Consider the following 17,538-nt stretch of genomic DNA (forward strand, 5'->3'; position numbering starts at 1 on the left):
CTCTCTCCTTGAACTAAACAACAGGCATTGCGTTATGAATTATTTAAAGACCTATGAGAGCTTCTACTAAATAAAAACGGAGTGGCGGTGAAAAACAAAAGAGTGAACTCTGTGTTTTGCTTTCACTCTGTTGTTAGAAAATGGCAAGACTACCATTCCCAAGTGGATATGTGGGTTGTAGTGTACCCATTCCATATTTTTTTCTTTCTCCAGTTCTGTTCCGTAGATTTTTGAGCTGCTAGTTTTCAGCAGCAGTCTGAGTTGTGTTTTTGTGGATGGTGGATGATGTTGACCCAAAAAACAGAGAGAGAGATACCTATTGCTTGTCCAGGTACTGCGTAGCATTGTTAAGGCTGTATTATTCCACTGTATAGCTGAGCTTTCCAAGCATGGACTGCTAGAAAAACACCATGCTCTCCTATTTCTATAAGCCATGTTTAGGCTCTTTTGTTTTTCTTTTCAATTATCCATCAGAAAATATCTGAGAATGTTATAGCTTTGTTCTGCATTGTTTTTGGAATTTGACTATGTGAAGTGTTAATTAGGATTTTCCACATACAAATATAGAAAGGAATTTAAAAGTTGTGCCTCTGATCTGAAGGAAGAACCAGTCTGACCTCGTGTGCAGGACTCACACCATTTTGCAAGCGGGTCAGAGCAGCTGCTCGAGTCAGGTAAGTGACCTCTGAGCTGCTGCTGCCACCATCCTTTGCCCCTGCCTAGCTGCAGCATAGGGGAGTGGGCACAGTGGTACATTTACCTTCAGTGAAAGCATCAGGAATGCCTGAGTGACTTTTTTTTTAAGATTAAGATACTAGATTGAGATCTGCAGTACAAATAGGGTAACAAGCTGTGCCAGGCATCCATAAAGTACTCTGAGACCTTGCTAAGAAGCAGAATGCAGTATAAATGTTATTCTGGGTTTTCAGAGGCACCTCTTGTGTTTTTCTCCAGGCCATCACTGATGGAGATGAGGGACTTTGTTTCAAAAATCCCAATTGCTCTTATCTGTAAAAGCTTCGTGGCTTTGTTCATTCCTATTGTAAGATACTTGAGTTACTTCCTTTTGATGAGCACATCAGCAAGTAATACAAACAAGGGAAAATCAAAAAAAATAAATAGAGATTGAGTTCCAGTTTCATTGCCTGGTTACTCCTGTATTAGCCCCTTCTTTCTGATTTTGACTGTGAGCAGAGCATGGCTGAATACCTGGACAGGGTTTTTCGGTCAACAGCCGGTACCTGTATAAAGACTGTTGGTGAAATGCAGGGGACTTCTTGTTCTGAAGAACTTCTGTGCACATCTAGGCACTGAAGTTAAAATTTAAGTTTTTGGCATGGAGACTTGGAGGGAGATTTAGTGCTGCTTTCGTGCTGGATCTGATATGGATACAAGAACTGCAACCAGAAAGCATCTCCAATTACAGTGGCTAAAAAGCACATGGAATCTACAGGCAGTGTGATTGCAAATGGCTTGCGGGAAAGTGAGGATGTTCAGTGCTCTCAACTGCATCCTTTTTGTTCCCAGGAAACTGAATTAATTTAGCTGGAGGCAACATGTTAATACGTTTAAAAAACAAAAGAAACACAGGCACGGGTGTTGAGAATTTGTTCCCAAACAGTTCTGAATATTGTTACTTCCTATTATTTGCTTTGTTTTGTTTTGAGATGGTTCTCACTACAGGTGTGGTGAAGATGAGGCTGAGCAGAGGGGATGAAGGCTGGGGCCACAGGCATGAGGTGCAGCAGGTGCACGTGGGTGAAGAACTGTCCATCCTCTATCTCTCCAATCTGTTTATGCTTTCACTGGGTACCTGGGGAGATTATGAGGGGAAGAAGCTTAGTTCCTGAATCCCAGATCAGCTTAAGTGTGGGTTTAGTGCAGTACGTGAGCAACAGGGCTTGCTCCCCTACTGCTGGCAATGCAGGTGCCTTAGCATGGATTTCTGGGCGCAGAAAGTACAACTTCTTACTCTACAGGAGTATCCTACCTCTTGGGATCCATGCTACTTGTTTTGGAGCTAACTTGGTTAACTCTGTATACTTCCACTGTGTTGTGCTATGTTTTCACTTGTGCTCCAGGTGAGTTACTGAGTATTTCAAGAGTTTATGTTTTGAAACCTGTTGTTGAGAAGTGTCCCATCGTGTACATTTTTATGCGGCCATTTTCAGCCCACAGTTTCCAGAATGAGTTTAAAGGAAATGGGAACATTTTTCATGGTTTGGAAATGTAGGACATTTTATCCAATTAATCCTGCACTCCATGTCCGCAGATAAATAAATAGATAAATGCATCAAAGCACCTCACTCCCTTCAATAGGACTGAATCCACAATGCATGTGCTTTATAATCCTCTCATAAATGCCAAATAGGCATTTTCTGGGTGGATCCAAGTTCTGTTCTAGAGGGGAAAAAAAGAAAAAAAAAAGTTTCGGTAAGATTGTTGGCAGGAATTTAATTTTACAAGACAAAGTCTTTCATATAGCAGAATAAAAAGTAAAATATCTGAAAAAAATACATTGTTTTCATTAATCCACCGTTTGATTTTTCCAGTCTGAGGACTTCTCAAAGCATATCATGAATTGTAGTAGTGGTTGCCCTGCTTTTTGGTTGTATCCACAAGGCTGGGACTCAGCTAGTTGTGCATCCAACTACTGATTTTCTCACTTCTGGCTCAAAAAATACACAGGGAAAAAGGTCACTCTGGCTAAAGGAGCAAAATATTTGCAGAAACTTCTTGCTGAGTCCTTTGTGTTCTCAGCTGGGAATTTCTCCAGTGGAAATTTAATGGAAATTAAAGCAAGTAGCAACTCACCAGAGCTGTCAGCTGATTTCTGAGTACAGCAGGTATTTATTTTCTCTTTTCACCAATAGTCTTGTCACCGCTATAAGTGAATTTTAAAAAGTGTTACATAATGAATTGCTGTGGCACATTAGCAAGCTGTGCTCAGCTTCTTAAAGTTATCTTGTCAAATTACATCTTAACAAAAAAGATAGAGGAGACAATACAACTTCATAAAATATTTCTGGAGTGTAATTGAGAGGAAAAAAACCCGACATTTTGTCATGCGGACTTATTTAGTAATGCAAAAGATTGCGAGCTACTGAAAATTTCAGCTGGTGATTTGTCCCAACAATATAACATGGAAAAATGCAAACTGTAAGTGTGATGAAATCCTTCGATTTGTACATAGCACTTCACTCTGTGCTATCTGACATAGCTTGAAGATGCACAGTTTCCATCTAATAAAAAAGCAGTGAAAATTACAACCTCTGCAGGACTGGGCTTGCCAGTTACTTAAGCATAATGAGTATTGTATTTCATTTGATTAATTTATGTAACTTCACAAATGAAATAGAAAATGGATTTCAATCAATTTAACGGTTAATGTAGTTTTAACATACTACAGTTAAAGTTTGTGATTAAAAAAGTAAAAGCTCAAGCTGTTCATTTTTTACGAACTTCTGTTCACAGAAGTTGCAGTCCATCTACCTGGACTTGTGCAAAGCATCTGACACTGTCCTGCGTGGCATCCTGGTCGCTAAATTAGAGAAAAGTGGATTTGATGGATTAACCACTCACTTGATAAGGAATTGGCTGGATGGTTGCACTCAGAGAGTTGTGTTCAGTGGCTCAGTGTCCAAGTGGAGACCAGTGACAAGTGGTGTTCCTCAGGGATCGGTGTGGGGACCTGTGTTGTTTAACATCTTTGTAGGCAGTATGGGCAGTGGGACACAAAGATGATCAGAGGGCTGGAGCACCTTCCCTTTGAGGACAGGCTGAGAGAGCTTGGGCTCTTAAACCTGGAGAAATGAAGGCTCCAAGGGGACTTTATAGCAGTACCTTAAGGGGGCCTACAGGAAAGCTGGGGAGGGACTTTTTGTAAGGTAGAGGCAGCACAAGGGGAACACATGACCTTAAACTTGAAGAGGGTAGATTTAGACTAGATATTAAGAAGAAATTCTTTACTGTGAAGATGGAACTCTGGAACAGGCTGTGGATGCCCCCTCCCAGGAGGTGTTCAATGCCAGGCTGGATGGCGCTTTAGTCTAGTGGGAGGTGTCCCTGCTGATAGCAGGAGATTGGAACTAGGTGATCTGAAAGGTCCCTTCCAAGTCAAACCATTCTATAATTCTGTGAAGCTGAGGTGAGGCTTAAAATGTACTCCAGTCCTTCAGTTAGGAAAAGATAAATATGGACACATTTTTTCCTTACAATTCAGTTTGTAACAGACCTCCACTGATAGATATTGTTAGACATAATCTCTTTCATAGTTATCTCTCTTGCAGTTTTGAAGGAAATGCTCCATTTTACAATTTACTTCTTACTAACTCCCAAACCTACCCATAACTGCTGAGAAACACTGGCTGTTGCCTTTTGCATTTTTTGTGGTGTTGGAGGACATGTTATGTATGTTGTTGAAAGTGTTCCATGGTGTATCTGGTAGCACACTGAGCACAGCCCTCGCACACTGGGTGATGCTCTCAGCTGTAAGCTACTTGGGAAAGTTATTGGGAAGGGAACTTTTAAAACATGGCGTGCTTCTCCAACCCTGGTGAATCCTCTGTGATTTATATTTTTGAAATAAGGTTAGTTGGAAAAAAAAAAAAAAATCAATAGAAAAAGCAGCTGCTTATTCTTGAGGAATAAAAATGAGATAAATGTCTGTTTTTGCTTACTTACTTACATTTTCTGTGTACAAAATCTCATCTGTTCCGCCACGGCAGTAATAGTTCAGTAAGATTGTGCCAGACATACTGGCTTCCTTATGTAGCTCAGATGCCCTCAAGGCTAAAATGTGAAATCAGTTTTACTTCTGTGCATCTCTGATTCAGGAGCCATGTGAGAGGCTGCTGATTGCATTGTGTGATTGCAACAACTGTTTTCTGTGTTTGTTTGTTTATTGGTTATTTTTCCTACCATATTCTAGCCTGAGTGTTTTCTGAAAAATTCATCTTTCCAAGTTGTTACGTTGCACGCCCTGAATTACTGTCTTTTTCTGGTTGTTTTTTGAGAAATGTAACTGTTTTTTAAACACGCATCAACAAAATTTTGTTTTGCTTTAGATTTTCCTGAAACGTTTTGTAAAGATGCTGATTTTGGCAAGTCTTCCACCATTGAATGACTCAAGGACTCCTATGTGCTCCTCTGAGGCTGGGTACCAGCTGAGCATCTTCTGCTGGAGCTGGCAGTGCACGGCCCGGCCCACCATACTTTGCATAGTGCCGCAGTTGTCTTCTCTCATATTGACAGACAAACATTTAAATGTGTCTCAAATCTGTTGCTTGGGAGTGAAGTATACTGGAGGAGGTGTGAATCACAGAAGTTGGCAAAAGTTTTTTTCTCATTTTTTGGATATGTTTTGTGGTGTGTTTGTAGCTAGCACTATCCATTTGCAACTCGTTGTTGGAACAGGCTGCCCAGAGAGGGTGTAGAAACCCCATCTCCAGAAGCATTCAGGGCCAGGTTGGATGGGATCCTGAACAGCCTGAGCTAGTGGATGGCAGCCCTACCCATGACAGGGGCACTGTAGCTAGATTATGTTTAGGGTCTCCTACAGCTTAAGCCATCCAATGATTCTGTGATTCAAATTATCTTCCTTTGGCTAAGATATGTGTGTTGTTGAGATGTGTGTCATATAGATGTGATTAAACTGTGGACAAGCCTTGGCAGTTTATCCACACACAGCTCCATCACCAGGCTCAGATACAGCGACCAGCCCAGCACCCTCCAGCAGCACCCATCCCAGTGATGGGCAGTCAGCATGAAGGACCAGCGAGCCTGGGACAGAAGAGCTTTCTTGTCCTCCACACACAGGATCCTCAGAGTTACCTTAAGAGTAGGGAAAGCTTTCAGATGCCAGGCCGTGCGACCAGTGCTCACACTGGGGACGTGCAGCTTCCAGCAGGTGGGCACTTTGTGTTATTTATGGTAGTGCAGCTCCTGCCATGATTTGTGGCTGTGACGGAGCACCCCCTTGGCCTGTTATGCAGTGGGGAGAGCAGGCATATGATAAGAGTTGCTATTGGAAGCTGTCCTTGGTTTATTTTCAGTTCTTCAGAGCATTACCTTTGCCACAAAGAAAGGGAAAAAAAAAAAAAATCAGCCCCAAAGCTTGTGTTATTATTTTAATGGTTGGCTTGTAAAATGTTTGTGGAGGTTGGGACGTGTATGCTTGCTTCAAAGTGATTTATCGTGCTAGTCATGTTGCAGTTTGTAGCTGTAACTGAATACTTTTTGTGAGCAAATCCTGTTTATGGATCGTATACAGACACAAATGAGTGACTTTTAGGCATTGTAAATTAATGACTCTCTGTGATATTCCTTTAAATTGAAGGACAAATACACATTTGATTCATGGTTACATATTTAATATTAAATTAATGGATCAGAAATTCACCCATAAGGTTCCATGCAGGAGACTGGCAGGCTGGATATGGAAAAAACAGCAGTAGTTGTGAATGGCAGAATGATGTTTTTCTGATTCCCTGTGCACGTGCACTTCTCTCTCACCTCCCAGTTTACTCTAATGAAACATGTATTTTCAAAGCTCTGGTAGGACCTCCACCCGGTGGCAGATACTGCAGACGCTGCAGCAGGCTCTGCTTTGGCTTGCTTCACTGTTAGCAGCACCCCCAAAGCACACAAGGCCACTTTCCAAGCTCCTTCTCATGAATGTTGTTCTAACCTCTTTTATTTGTCTGTATTATGAGTCCCAAAGTTCTTGAAGTCCCAAGTCTGAGGCTGTGTTTTCCTTTCTTACTTACTGTGTGATGCCTGAAGCATTCTGATTTTTTTTCAGTTTGGTTTCTTTGTCTGCTCCCTGTGGTCAGTGCTGTTCAGATCATGCAAACTGGGAAGTGAGATGTGGTCTACTCGTGAAGCTCCAGCCGCAGTCACTGAGGCTAGATAAGAGCAGCATCCTTTCCTGTAGAAAGGGTTTGGGATAATTTACAAAATACTGGACAGCATCAGCACTGGGGTGGAAGAGTGCTGTGCTGTGTGGTCGCAGTTTCCATTTGCAAGCTGTTCTCATCCTACTCTCATGTCAGTCTTCTGCTCCCATAGATGGCTCCCAGGGCTTGTTCCCAGGATGAGAACCCAGCTCCCAAGTTCCTGAGCCAACAGCTTTGGCACAAGCTGGAGGAAGAATTTCACAAGCCAGAGATGGCACAGCCTGAAGGGATCAACCTGCGCTTCCTCATTCGCAGCATGCTGCAAGGAAAGATGCTGGCCTACATTTGCTCATCTGCTCAGATCTGCTGTGTGAACAGCAAAGACCTGTTGTGTATGTGGTGGAAAACAACCCCATTGTACAGGGAGCTGTGTACTGGGCACACCACTTCTTCCATGCTTCCAGAGTCAGGCAGCTGAAGGGAAAAGGGGCTTCTTGAGTGGGAATCAGGATAGATGCTGTTCTCAGGAAGGGTTCCCTACATCCATCTCTTTTTTAATGGAAAGTTTTCTAAGGACTCTGCGCTTCAGTAAGGCGAAGAAAAGAAGGAGGCATCAGTGACCTGCAGAGCAGTGCTTGGGAAGGAAGAGAAGCAAGGTTCTCAGAGTATGAGAAGATGTTGTAGAGAGAGGGACAAAATACAGCTGTGCTGTGTTGAAAAGCCAACGGGTGAGGGTAGAAAGCAGGCTGTGGTCAGGCTGTGCTGGCAGTCCTGCTGGGGACTTACAGCTGCATTGGAGTTTTTTATTCTGTACTGAGAAGTACAGAGGAGAAGGAATGAACTCAGCTGTCTTAACTTTTCTGAAAATAAAAAAAAAAGAAATCAAATGATGGAAATTCCAAAGATAGATTATTCCTTATATAATGCTAAATTGCTGAAGCACACTTACGCTCTGCAGAGATATTGTGTAGCTGCAGAGCTGCAGGTCACACAAAATGCAGATAACACAGCTACAGGATAGTGATGTAATCTGTCTCTGGAAATGATCAGGTTTGTGTCTTATTAAAACTTGCTGTCAGGTGAACATCATTTCCAGATAGTTATCCATGGAGAAATAACTCATTGTCCATTAGGGTCATATCTCCTTTGCCCTGAATAGCTCCCGGGACAGGGGGGAGGAGGAGGAGGTTGAGTTTGTGCAAGCGCTGCAGGGAGCGTGAGGTCAAAGTAGAGGATAATCTCAACTGAGAGCTTCTCACTCCTCTTCATCTATTTTATGACAAGATTTATCAATGGTTTTACTTCTTTAATCTTTCTGAATTTTTGTTAAATTGCAGCAGAATTTTTGGTGGGTGTACGAGTCAGGTGTTATAGGGGAAGTCCAACGTGCAGGTAAAAGGGGACCTTTGGAAGACTGGAGCAGGGCATCACAAATCGGAAGGACAGATGTCAGGAGGAGCTAAAGAGGAGACGATGTTTGAAATTATGGAAATTATGGAGTGTCTGCCTAGCAGCATGCTAAGCAGTATGTTGCACATTCACAGATCCTTTCTGTTTTCCAAGCCTACATTTCAAGTGGATATGAAGTTATCTTAACTATTAACATTTCTCCTCTCAGTCTTTGTGTTCTGGAGAAGGAGGTAGCGTTCACCATGTTGTGGATGAGAAGAATTACTTAAACACTTCTAGGGAAAAGTTTGAATGTCAATGCCTATATGGTTTTAAATACTCCCATTCTTTTTCATAGGGCTTTGAATGCTCAGCCACTTGTAGGTTTGTTATGTGAAGATGAAGAAGTAATGCCAGTGCTAACAGTCTGATAATAGAAAAAAAGAGATGAAAAATGATGAAAAATGTCTAACAGAGGCAAAGAACACATTTCTCTGTGTGGATACAGGAAGACAAATTCTGTAATGGAATATTTGGTATTTAAAAGTAGAAATAAGGATTAATAGTATCAGCTGTAACTTGGACATTTCAGAGCTCCATATTAAATATGACATCGGTAAATGATGACGTGTGGCTGTAATTCTATGTAGAACACAGCTTCTGTAGAACAGTACAGAGGGATATATGAAGATGGTGTTAACACCATGTGTTAACATGACAGTTAAATCTCTGTTATGATTTCTTTAGGTGAAGGTTACTGTTGTTCATTTAGCTCTCAGTATCAGGAGTAACTTTATGAACTTGAGACTGGGTAGCATGAGCATAATATCAGACTCACAGCAAATGGCTGGCAACTTTACATCATGGTTATTGTTACTTTTGCTATTTGTTACAGCAGCATTTTTCCAGACAAAAGCAAACAAGCAAAAAACAACAACAAAAACCAACTTACTCTGCTATGTAATTTAAAAATCTACAGGAACAAATTTGATATTGCTCACTTTGTAGAACAGTGTTACGACTTCATATATGTGTTAACAAGGGAAGTGTTTTCACCTAACAAAAAGAACTGGAGAACAAGGCAGACCTGGAACTAGGCAAGGGCTGGCTGATGTATCCTTAATTTGTTTTTGATAGCTGTAGGTCACAGTTCAGTCAATTTCCCATAATTGGAAAAAAAAAAAGAATGAATTTAGGATGAGAATGCTAAAGGTGAATGTAGAGTTAAACCAAATTTGTTCTTCTCATACTGTGTATTATGTCAGTTCCATTGTTTTAAGTGGAAGGCATTCAAATAATTAAAAAATAAAGCACAGTGAAGGTTCAGTGTTAAAAGGACCTTGGAGAATCATTTTGATCAGGAGTACTTATAAATCTTGCTGACATCTCTCTTCAGTTTTGTGTGTTCGTGGTTGTTTATCAGGTAAAAAAATTAATTGTAGTTCTGCATCCATTTTTGTTTCCGTAACATCTCTACACTTCTTAAAGGTGTCTCTTCCTTCAAAATACACGTATTGGTTGTGATCATCTTTTCTTATAATGATGTCTTATCATACATATTCAGAAAGAATGTCGAAGCAGAAATTTGCAGATTGGATTTGCCCGGATCTGCCACTGTCCTGGTGGGATCACGGATGGTAATCACTGCTGCCAGCTTTTTTGAGTTCGCTGTCACTTGGAAGCTGTGTTTTCGGAATTGCCAGTTGCAGATTATTGAAGATAAACTCTTCCCCTGTTCTCAAACAGTGTGTTATCCACCCACCTGCTTCACTGTGCAACCTCTGATTTTTGATCATTTGATAAAATGGTGTGGTGGTGGTGTCGATTACAGGGGTAGATTCCAGCATCAGGTCCAATTCGCTCTTTTTGACATGTGTCCATAGGGTGTTCTGAAAGCACAACCCTGGGTTGTGATTTTTGACTATGAGAGGCATTTAACAAATAGCCCTAAGAAGAACATCATTTCTAAAAGTGAGATTGAGGAAGGACAGATGTGGGAAATACAGATGGATGCCACTCTAAGAAAAAAAAGAAAAGGGAACCAGGCAGTGTGTAACAGAAGCAGAATCACAGAACAGTAGGGGTTAGAAGGGACCCAGAACCACATCTGGGCTGCTTTTGGAGATCTCCAAGGCAGAGACTCCACACTAGGTAACTTGAGCCAGTGCTCCATCACCTTCTCAGTAAAGCAGTGCTTCCTCATGTTCGTATGAGGCCTCCTTTGTTGCAGGTTGTGCCCATTGCCTCTTGTTCTGGCATGAGGTACCACTGAAAAGAGTTTGGCTCCATCCTCTTTGTGCCCTCCCTTCAAGTGTTTATACAGGCAGATGAAATCTCCCCTGAGCTTCCTCTTTTCCAGGATGAACAGTTCCAAATTATAGCCAAGCTTTAATGAGTCAAAAATTAGCCAACTCCAACAGATTGGAAAGGCAGTTGTAAACCAAGAACAAGACAGGTGTCCCTCATCTCCTTGAATGCCTGTCAGATTTCAGTTGTTCTGCCATGCCTGTTTTCATATCCACAATTTTTAAAATATCTTTAGTTATTATCAGTGCAGTAAAGAAAAAATATTTTAAGTTGTGGGATATGAGAAGGCTGATCTCAAGTCCACTGATCTCAGCTGTGGTGAGATGACCATGTGTGAGTTTGTGCTATGGAACAAAGTAAGTTGTTAAGTGAGGTCTTTGAAAGGGTCGACCTATTGCTTTAAAGACAAGAGGAAAGATTGGCTAAATACATGTCAGCTTATAAAAGAAGAGATGTTTGTGTGCTGTTTGTTTCCTGAGAGACCAAAAACCACGTGCCCTTGTTGAGACACATTGTGTTGGCCGGACCTGACGATATGATGTTAATACTTCATCAATTCACAACGTGAAGTTTGATTTGCGAGTGCGTTTTAACCAAACAACTGGAACCTCTCATCTGTTGTAAATATGAGGCTTAATGGTAAAGTACATGTGACCTGGAATGAGATTATACACTGGGAAGGAATTACGGAGTGTGGAGTATGTGCAGCATGATTTTACTTACTACAGAATGTATTTTTAATATGGAGAGGTTTTTTTTAATACCTATTTCAGTCTGTAATCTAGCATTCTTTTTCCTAAATCATAAGGACCTAATTCTTCTTTAGCTTTTGTGCACATCGTTAACTAGACAGAAAATTAGCTTCCCTCTCTCCTGACACATCATGGTATAGAATCAATGGACGTGGTTGAACTCCTTGTCCTCAGCAGCATATCCTAATCTGTGGCTTGATGAACATTGGCATGAAGGAAAACTGAAGTTGCTCTGTACGCTCTCCTCAAAAAGAGAATGTATCGGAGGAAATTAAGCAGCAATGAGCAAAAGTTGCACTTGCAGCTTCTGCTCTCCCTGTCTGGTAATGGGAAAACAGTATAAATCAGAAAAGTAACCAAACCAAACCTGACAAAAGGTAATATTCATCTAGTAATGTGACTAGATTGCAGGGCTCCTTGACATGGGATATGAATGAAGCCCAGGCAGGAGGGCAGCTTGCAGAGGAGGAAGATAATGCAGAAAAGAAGCATCCAGATCTATAGCTGAATGCAAATGCACTGGAAGATACGGAGTATTTTGTTTATGGTTTTTGAATCTGTTAACAGATTGTAAGGAAAGTTATAATTCCTGGAATGGTTATCACAGTAGGATCTCTCTTGCAGCTTCCTTTGAATCAGTCAGTGCTGGCTGCAGAGTACTGAACCAAATGGCCCCAGATATAAATGTGGGGTTATGTATGCCTGGTATTTGCAGCTTGTACTTTCCTGGCCTTCCTGAAAAATATGTGGAAGAGCTCTTATCTCAGTAATGGGCTGTTCTAGATAAAGAAGTTTCTGCTTTTAATTTTTATGGAGACGTTCCTGGCAGCCTCTCAAAAGGGAGAAAAAAGTTCAATATTACCTACTAATTCCAACTTCTTTTGCAGTAAGTAACTGATGAAAGAAATGGCAGTGGAGTTACAGTGCTTGTTACAAATGACTGAGCTATCACTGTGAGTCCAACCGTAGACAGGGAAGCACTCCTGTCCTTGCAGAAGGTGTGGGTAAAACCATACCAGGAACACTTGAAACAGCTCTGTTCATGGAGAATGTGCTCTTATCAACGGGGAGCATAATTGGTCCAAGGACATATCAGTGAAAGGAAGGCAGAAATGGAGAGGACAAGATGAGCTAGTTTTATGCCTGTCTTGTTCTATAACTGGTTGTTAATGGATTGAGAAGGACAAAACTCAAGCAGTTCTGAGGTGTGTCTCTGGATTGCTTCTGTAGCAAGGATGGTCCTGGAAGCTTTATAGTGCTGTGACTTGTTGGCTCATGCCTTAGAAACTACAATTTAATGTTGAGTTATAATGTTTTACCTTGCCAGGAAGCAGAGGGACATCCCAGATGTATTTCTGTCTCTGCTCTTCAGATCTTGTTCAGTGCACTGGCAGCAGTAGACAGCCTTGCAGCAGTGGCTTCTTTCCAATCCTGTTTACTTTCAGATGAAAAAAAAAAAAAAAAAAAAAAAAGAATCACATGGATAATAAAAATGACGAAACACGTAAATATTAACAGTGAAGAGTAACTGACTCTTACCCCATGAAACTGATCAGATTTGGTGAGCAAAGTGCTCGCCATCCTGTTCATTTTAGTTGTTGGTGAGCAGAAATGAGGATAAATGGACTGGAGACTTGCAGGCTTTGTAAAGTCTTTTGTAAACATATATTATTTTAGAAAAGCTAAATGTTGATGCATGAAGGTAGTTAAATAATTCTTTAAGGTTGACTAAGGGCAACTTTTTGTAGATAAATTGTGCTAAGCAAGTAGCTGGTATGTTTGCTCCATATAGATGTGCTGGGGCTGTATATTGGCATTGATAGCACAAAACATTTTGGGAATGTTACAATTGAATTCATTTAAAATGAGAATCATGCTGCTGACTATTGATAGGGGGTAAAGAAAGATGAACAAGATGTTTCTGGTGTGGTATTTTGCATTTGCCTTTGGGAAAGGCAAAATTCCCACAGCAGGAGCCTCAGGGGTGCTGTAGCCAGTGGTCCAGCAGCTCTTCCCACAGAGTGCATCATTATACTCAGAAGTGCAAAATTTACTATCCTGTAAGCAGTACCATTGAAATGATCCCATTTATGAAAGTGGATATGCCTTTGAACAAGCTTGAACAGCAGCAGTAAGCAAAGGCAGAGAAGGGATGAACATGAATAGATTGGATAATATCTGGAATAACTGGTCTGTTGCTTCAAGGCACTATTAAGAAGTGATTTGTAGAGGCTGATTTACTTACTGCACCAGCAAGTGGCCTTTTAACATGGAGGTGATGGAACAGAAAATCTTCCCAGAAAATCTTCAAGGATTGTGGATGACTGGAAGGGAAAACAGTTCTCTGCAGGATTCTATTATTCCTTTCTGAATTTAATTTTTGCTTTGCACTCATCGCCTATGAAGTGATTGCTGTTTATTTGATTGCTCTGTTTTGAAGTGGCCAATTTCTGCGTCATATTCCTACTTCAGCTTCTGTTGTTGCCCTCAGGGCTCTTCGGCAAGATGAGTTTTCCTGTTAAATCAGGGTTGCTTGAAAAGAAAAATTATTCATTGGATCAACATTTTCAATATATAAAATTGTGCCAACTACAGTTTATCTTCCATTGTTGAATTTGGCTTTCTTAATACTCTACATAAATAGAATTAAATTGTTAAAATTGTCAACCTTACCAACAGTCAGTAATTACAAGGAAACTCAAGGGAAATACTCAAAAGGAATGAAGACAAGAAAGCTGGATGTGGAGTTGAAATGTCCCTACACCAGTGTACGCAGCTTGGAAAACAATCAGGAAGAGCTGGAAGCCACTGTGCTACTAGAAAACCATGCCATTATTGCCATCACTGAAACCTGGTGGGATGATTCCCATTACTAGGGTATGGCTTTCCATGGCTACAAGCTGTTCAGAATGGACAGGAAAGGAAGGAGTAGGGGGTGAGGGAGCTTTCCTCTGTACATTGGGAAAAAGTAGAATGTGAAGAGCTATTGAAAGGATGGCCACGAGCAAGTCAAAAGCCTATGGGTGAGAATTAGAGATAAAGGCAACAAAGGGAACTGCTGACCTGTCAGCCCCACCTCTGTGCTGGGATCGTGGAGCAGATCCTCCTTGGAAGCTGTGCTAAGGCACATGGAAGAGAAGGAGGTGACACCAGAGAGCCAGCATGGCTTCACAAGGGCAAGTCACACCTGACCAACCTTGTTGCTATTTATGATGGCGTAACTGTGTCAGTGGACAAGGGGAGAGCCACTGTTGCCATCTGTCTGGACTTCAGTAAGGCCTTTGACATGGTTCCCCACATCATCTTTCTCTCTAGATTGGAAAGATGTGGATTTGGTGGGTGGACTGTTTGATGGATGAGGAATTGATTGCAAGGTAGTACCCAGAGACAGATGGTCAATGTATCAGTGTCCAGATGGAGATCTGTGATGAGTGATGTCCTTCAGGGGTCAGTACTGAGACCGATGCTCTTTAATATATTCAGCAGTGATATCGACAGGGGCACTGAGTGTACCCTCAGCAAGTTTGTAGGTGATACCAAGTTGTGTGGTACCGTCAACATGCTCAAGGGATGGAATCCCATTCAGAGAGACCTAGACAGGTACAAGCAGTGGGTTTTTAGTGAAGTTTAGTGATGCCAAAAGCAAGATCTTGCACCTTGGTCATGGCAACTCCCACTACCAATAAAAGGATTGAGCACAGCCCTGACACGAGGCTGCTGGTGGGTGGGAAACTGGACATGAGCCAACAATTTGCCTTCACAGGCCAGAAAGCCAACTGTATCCTGGGCTGCATCAAAAGAAGGGTGGCCAACAGGCCAAGGGGCAACTGCTCTGATGGGGCTTCACCTGGAGTACTGCGTCCAGATGTGGAGTCCTCAGTGTAGGAGAGATGTGGACCTGTTGGAATGCAGCCAGAGGATGGCCACAAAAATGATCAAAAGGGTGGAACACATCCCCACGTAAGGACAGACTGAGAGAGCTGGGGCTGTTCAGCCTGGAGAGGAGAAGGCTCTGGGGAGACCTGGGAGCTGCCTTTCAGTATCTAAAGGGGGGATATAATAAAGAAGTGGGCAGACTCTTTGGCAGGGTCTGTTGTGATAGGGCAAGGGAAAATAGTTTCAAACCAGAGGAGAGGAGGTTCAGATTGGATGTAAGGAAAAACTTTTTTACAGTGAGGTTGGTGAGGCAGTTGAACAGGTTGCCCTGTGGTGTGAGAGGTGGTGGATGCCCCGTCCCTGGCCACATTCAAGGTCAGGCTGAATGGAGCTCTGAGCAACCTGATTGAGCTATAGGTGTCTCTGTTCATTGCAGGAGAGCTGGACCAGAAGGTCTTTAAAGACCTCTTACAACTCAAACAATTTCTATGATTCTACAATTCTGTAATTACAGTAGTGTTCCACTGCCCACTCCATCACACTGATGCTCCACATGGTGTAGATCAGATGAGGAGACCTAGAGCTCAGTCCTGCTCCCATCTGAATGCGTTGCAAACTTCAGCTAACTTTAAGAAGTCAGAGGAGGCTCTTAGGAGGCAGTGATAAAAAGGACTTGTATGAGAGATATTTTCCCCCTGCTACAAGGAGGGGTATATCAGCTGCTCATGGAATTGAGAGCTCATGGTTGCATGGTTATCTACATCTCTGAAATGGTTGTTGAAATTGATGGGTTGTTTTCTGTTAAGTTTTAGCTCTGTTAAGGATAGCTAGAAAGGATAACTAGAAAAATATATGAGTTTAGAGTCGTTTGTTTCTTTTTTCTTTTTTCTTTTTTCTTTTTTTTTCAGAGCCATAGGGAAAGTGATTGCATTGTCTGATGTGAGGAAACATGAAAGACTTCAGGAAACGCTCTGTTACCAATCTCTTTCCCTGCAGTTCTCCTGTTAAACAGATTTTCTGTTCCAAAATGCTGAAAATCACTTTGCGAAAAATGCCTCCCATATGGTACAACTGATTTGCAGGCACTTTATTGTCATTAAACCATTATGGTCCAGATAGAAAGTCAGTATCTGCTCTACTGATAACTCAATAAAATCTGCTCAGCCTCTAAAAGACCAGCCAGGCTTCCAAGGACGCTTTGAATAATTGAATCCCAGGGTCTATCAGATCAGCCTGAGGGAGGTGGAGTGCTTTGAGGTGGCCTTTGATGCCTTTTTCTTTTCTCCTTGAGAATTTCGAGTATGCTTTTCAGAAGAAAATTTCCTGTATCTGTGTAATAAGGACTTGGATCATAATTAGTTTCTAGTAGCTGTTAGCATCCTAAAGAATTGCTTGTGTATAAGCAGAACAGCCAAGAAAGACACAGAAATGGGAGCTAGCCTGCAAATATTGCAAAGTTAGTGTGAAGAAGGATAATTGCATGTGTGGCCAATACAAGCATAAGCAGAAGTTCCTAGCTTCTAATTAGTGTGTCATATTGCTGTGTTTGTGCTTCAGATATCAAACAGCAGTTCTCTTTTCAGTGTAAATAGTAACTCTCCCTTATGTTTTAAGAAGTATCATTGTAGCACTGTAGTTATTTAATACAATCTCTGAAAATATTTCTGTTTTGCTTCATTTTGAGAAGTCACAACTGTTACCACTGAGTGCTCGGGACCTCTGACTGTGTTTCTGTGAATTATTCTTTGGATAATAATCTCCCTTTTTTATAAAGCAGGTTAATTTTTACTTTTCATAATCAACAAAATCATCAGAAACATCAGCAGCTAGCAAAATCAGTTTATTTATTTATCTGTACTGTCAGAAGTTTGAGTTCATCAAGGGTAACCAAGTATTATTGTAAATACAAGCTATTGCAAGGGTTAATAGCATTTTCAGCACAGTGTGGTAGGTCTCTAGCTGTTTCAGATATGTGAAGCTGCAGCCACATGCGTTGTTTGTCTTGCTGCTTCCTTGTTAGCATATTGCCTTTGTCATTAATGATGAAGAAACTTAAATTTGTTTTGATTGTACTCGAATGTAATGTAGGATTTTCCCTCCTTTCAGAACTTCTGCTGTTCCTAGTACACTGATTACAACAATTTGTTATATGACGAACTATATTTTTGCACTGCAAAAGGCTTTTTAACAACTTGTTTATCTGTCAGTATTGATACAGTGCTCGGTGTGACCACCTCAATGTCATGTACTTATAATCAGGTGGTGCAAGTAATAATTAAAGGTGGCTCTGTGTATGAACATTTAGAAGAGCAACTATG

The 17,538-nt window shown here is 41.4% G+C and overlaps 1 protein-coding gene across 3 annotated transcripts in view; it reads left to right on the forward strand.

Annotated features, from left to right (window-relative positions):
* The window catches only part of ZNF704 (zinc finger protein 704), a 79,516-nt gene that overhangs the window by 39,431 nt on the left and 22,547 nt on the right, over positions 1-17,538 (forward strand). The window lies entirely within an intron of this gene.

This window comes from Centrocercus urophasianus, unplaced genomic scaffold, assembly GCF_019232065.1.
Source record: "Centrocercus urophasianus isolate 14NV4802_14NV808 unplaced genomic scaffold, USGS_Curo_1.0 seq_11, whole genome shotgun sequence".
In the NCBI taxonomy this organism is placed as follows: domain Eukaryota; kingdom Metazoa; phylum Chordata; class Aves; order Galliformes; family Phasianidae; genus Centrocercus; species Centrocercus urophasianus.